Source organism: Triticum dicoccoides, chromosome 6A (genome assembly GCF_002162155.2).
Source record: "Triticum dicoccoides isolate Atlit2015 ecotype Zavitan chromosome 6A, WEW_v2.0, whole genome shotgun sequence".
NCBI lineage: Eukaryota > Viridiplantae > Streptophyta > Magnoliopsida > Poales > Poaceae > Triticum > Triticum dicoccoides.
In genome coordinates, this window is record NC_041390.1 from 113314250 (window position 1) to 113318863 (window position 4614).

General features: G+C 45.0%; 1 long non-coding RNA gene across 1 annotated transcript; it reads right to left on the minus strand.

Moving 5' to 3' along the window:
* Nucleotides 1–2834: 2834 nt before the first annotated feature.
* On the minus strand, nucleotides 2835–3702 carry LOC119318851. The gene is made up of 2 exons (XR_005154260.1): nucleotides 3545–3702; nucleotides 2835–3451 (listed from the first exon to the last, which is right to left on the minus strand). It is a non-coding gene; the product is annotated as an uncharacterized LOC119318851 (long non-coding RNA).
* Nucleotides 3703–4614: the final 912 nt, after the last annotated feature.

Sequence of the window (4614 nt, forward strand, 5' to 3'; positions counted from 1 at the left end):
AAGCTGGCAACCAAAATTTTTAGCATACTCATGTGCAAATTCCACGGCCTCGCCAAAACAGAAAAGTTCGCTCTTATAAAAATTAACTTTTAGACCCGAAAGTTCCTCAAAAGCACATAATAGTAATTTGAGGTTTCTTGCATGTTCTAAATCATGATCTAAGAACAGGATCGCATCATCCACATATTGTAGAATGGAGAGACCATCTTCTACCAAATGTGGAATTACCCCACTGACTTGTCCGACCATCTTAGCCCTTTCAACAAGGATAGCTAACATATCAGCCATTATATTAAATAAAATAGGGGATGTGGGGTCCCCTTGGCGGAGCCCCTTTTCAGTTTGAAAGTAATTGCCCACATCATCATTAACCTTAATGGCCACACTACCTCCAGACACAAAACTTTCTACCCATGGACACCATTTTTGCGAGAACCCCTTCATGCGTAATGTTTGCAATAGCAAGGGCCATTTAACTTTATCGTAGGCTTTTTCGAAGTCAATTTTAAAGATGACTCCATTCAACTTTTTATGGTGAAGCTCATGTATAGTTTCATGCAGTACAACAACTCCATCTAGTATATTGCGTCCTTGCATAAATGTTGTTTGAGTGGGTTTGACAACATGGTCAGCCACCCCATTCAATCGATTAGTCGCTACCTTCATAAAGATTTTAAAACTAACATTTAGTAGGCAAATCGGTCTATATTGTTGGATCCAACTAGCATCCTTAGTCTTGGGTAGAAGGATGATTTCCCCAAAGTTTAAACGAGAAATGTCAAGTTTCTCGGCATGCAGTTCATTAAACGGCTGAATCAGGTCCGACTTAATCATATCCCAAAAACATTGATAAAACTCCACCGGAAACCCATCCGGTCCCGGAGCCTTGTTATGTTCCATCTGGAACACGGTGGTTCGAATTTCCTCCTTGGAGAATGGGGAGGTTAGGAATTCGTTTTCCGCAGTAGAAACTTGAGGGATGTCATGCATGATAGACTCATCCATCGTAAGAGTTGTATCAACTGACGGTCCAAAAAGTTCTTTGTAATACTTAGTAATAAAATCTCTGAGTGGTGCCTCCCCCTCGATATGACCCTCCTCTTGATCTAGAGCGAAGATACGTTTCTTTCTATGTCTGCCGTTGGCCAGCATTTGGAAGTATTTCGTATTATCATCTCCCAGGACGAGGGAGTCTGCCTTACAACATTGGTACCATTTTATTTCCTCCTCACGTAATAGGCGAGCTAGCTGAGCATTGAGCTGACTTTTCTGCTCAATCTCTACGTCAAAAGAGACCTCACCTCCGCTATTTTATCCAGAGTCTCAATTAAGGTCGATAGTCGCAACTTCTCTTTCTTTTAAATGCCAGTGGTGTGCTTGGCCCATCCACGAAGGAAGCGACGCAAAGCGCGTATGCGATTATTCCATCGTTGGATTGGCGTGTTGCCACGAGGTGGACGCGCCCACACTTTCTTAACCAGATCATGAAGACCCTCTCGAGTGAGCCAACCCAGTTCAAATTTAAACGGATGTTGATTAGCCCTTGGAGCTCCCTGGCCAAAATCGGTTAGCAATGGAGTGTGATCCGATAAGGCCTCAATTCTTTCTAGCGCTCGTACCGAGGCGAAGGGATATTTATATTCCCAATCGGTTGTAACTAGAACCCAGTCAAGTTTTTCAAAGGTTGGATTTGCACGGTCATTGGGCCGGGTATACTGACGACCGGACATTGTGAGTTCCCTCAAATCAAGGATATCAATAACCGCATTGAAAAGAAACGGCCATCTAGAATCAAACCGATCATTGTTTTTTTCCTGCCGATATCTCAGAATATTGAAATCCCCCCAGTTAACATGGGATGGGGATTTTCTCGGCAGGTGTTGACCAGTTCTTTAAGAAAAGCTAACTTGAACTCCTCCTGAGCAGCGCCATATACGGCCACCAAGCTCCACAAGAAATTGTCAGACTTATTACATAGGTGGAATTTGATATGATATTTCCCCTTTGACGTGGACAAAAGTTCCAAATAAGTGAAGTGAATGCCTAGCAATATACCCCCTGACCTCCCAGACGGTGGTAGAATGTGCCATTCATAATCGTAACCACATGAAAAGTGGTCAAGATCACGTGTTGGAAAGTCCCTTTTGCCACACTCAGTGATGGCCACAAAATCTAAAGCATGGTCCTTACACAATCGGCAATGTGTTTATGTTTAGTCAAGTCACCAAAACCTCTACTATTCCAAAACATTCCTTTCATGATGAACCAATTTTTTGTTTAGAGACCTTTGCTTTTTTTAGTTGGGCGTCCCTTTTTATTTGCTGAATTGGACTTGTTCTTTCATACCGATGCGACAAGCTCACATAGCAAGCACAGTATCGTCCAAGTCAACCTCAGTTGTAAGTACAAATGTGATATGCCCTAAATAAAAAGTACAAATGTGATATGTTTAATTGCATCCGGTTAGCACATACACTAGTTAGCTGTACATATTCTTCAATTCTGAGATACTAGCTAACAAACACCTAAAATTTATGATATCTTTAGTCAGAACTTCAACTTTTCATTGCAAGCAATACTGCAATAAATTGATTGATCCAATCCGAACAAAGGCCACTAACTTCTGGTATAGTGTCCATGCAGAAAGGAACTTCCTAAATGTTGTAACATTATATAGGTTGCTGCCAAACCAGGTTATGTGTGCAACGATCACACAAGAGAGCAGCATAATGGTTTATGAAAGTGCAGTTGCTGATGACAATCACAATCAGGTGAGCAACATATATCTGAGAACATCAGCGGGACAAAATATGCGTGCAGGACAACTCAGTTTGGGGATATCTCAAAAATATGTATTGAGGTTTAGCATAATAGCAGAGTTAAACCGAATAATGTTGTAGGAGCAATATTCTCCAACGAGATCACAAAAGTTGCTGATCTGCACTACAGATAGATAAAGCAGCGCATAATTATGAATTATACATAACGCTGCATAAGAAAGGATCACAGAAAAACAATCTTTCATGAGCGGTTTCAAGGCATCTCCAAGTAGTCCCCCGGAAGTTCGTAGCTGCAGACTGGGCACAGACGGTTAACACTGAGCACCCTGAAGATACAGCGCTGATGGAAAGAGTGGGCGCAGGGCATCGCCCTCAGCTTGTCCCCCTCCTCGAAATCATCATGGCAAACATGGCAGTAGGTCTCCCTCGTATCACCCACCCTTGGAGTGGCCAGGAGCGCGATTGCGCTGGTCGCTGCGGGGACAAGTTCGCGCATCTCGCGCTCGAGCGCCTCAAGCTCCAAAAGTCCAGCAAGTCCAGCCTCATACTCCTCCATCATTTTTCTGCGCCCGTTCTCCAGATCATCGCAAGATCCAGACTTGAGGCCTGTGCGCGGAGGCTCCATTTGATTTGCTGGAGTGGAGGTGGGAACGAACAAAGCTAGCAGCGATCTGCAGACGAGTCGATTGGGGATGGATGAGGATAGAGAGAAACGGGGATATATATACATACAGGCGGGGGAGATCCGGCGACGAGTTCCTTACCTTAATCGTTGAAAGGCCGCTCCGGAATCGAATTCGACCACGAATCGAAGGAAGAGGGGAGATCTACTCGGAGTTGGTACCACCGGCGGAGACGCCCGGGTGGGGATTCGCCGCCCTTTTCGTCTAGGTTAGATATCACTGTTAAAAGTACATTCTGTGTCTATACAAGGCCACTAATAATAATAAAGGCAAAAATAAAAAAAAGGCACAGATAACAGGCAGTTCCGTCTTTTTCTCTCAAGCAGGTGACTAAAAGCCCTAGCCGCCCCATGAGAGTCTCTCTTCCTCGTTCCTCTGGCGGCTCCCCTCCGCCGGCGACCTCGGTCGTCCGTAGTGAGGGGGATAGACGGATCTACATGTGTGGATTGTGTAGCATTAGGTTCGACCCTAGTAGGTTAGGTTTTTTTGGCTGTTCATCGTCTTTGTTTCGGCAGCAGCAATGGCGACGCTGATTAAAAAGGATTTAGATATGTCCCCAATGAGGCAATCGGTCTTATAGTTGGGGACGGATTTGGAAATCAGTTTGTTCAAGTAAGGATGGTGTGGCGGCGGCGGCATCCTCCTGATGGACATGTGTTCTCGGGCTCCGCCGTTGCGACGGTGTTTGCTCCAATGTTGTGCGAAACTTGGAAAGTAGTTCAGGAGCGGATGTAGATTGTGGTTTGCACTGACGACATCTGGAAGACGGAACGTGTGCTGGGTTCCTGGTTGATGGATGACAGGTATGGTTTCCTCCTTCGGCGTCGTAGTCGTGGTGGGGTGCCAGATCTAGAGTTTGATGGCGTGTCCGGGGCGTTGCTCCGATCTGATTCGTTCAACGGCGATGACTTTGCTTTTGGTGAGCCACCTTAGAGGTCCGCAAAGCTGCATATCAGCGATGGAGCCGTGTAGAGCTTGGGTGAAGAGGTGATTTGTTTTTTTTTCTTTCAATGGCTGTTGTGGTGGTGCCAGAGGCAGGTGACGGGCGCTGGTGTAAAGCTGAGACGTCCTGCTGCTTTTTTAGTTTTGTCATGTCGGTCATTACATTAGTTGTACTTTGATTTTTATGATATCAATGAGACACGTATTAC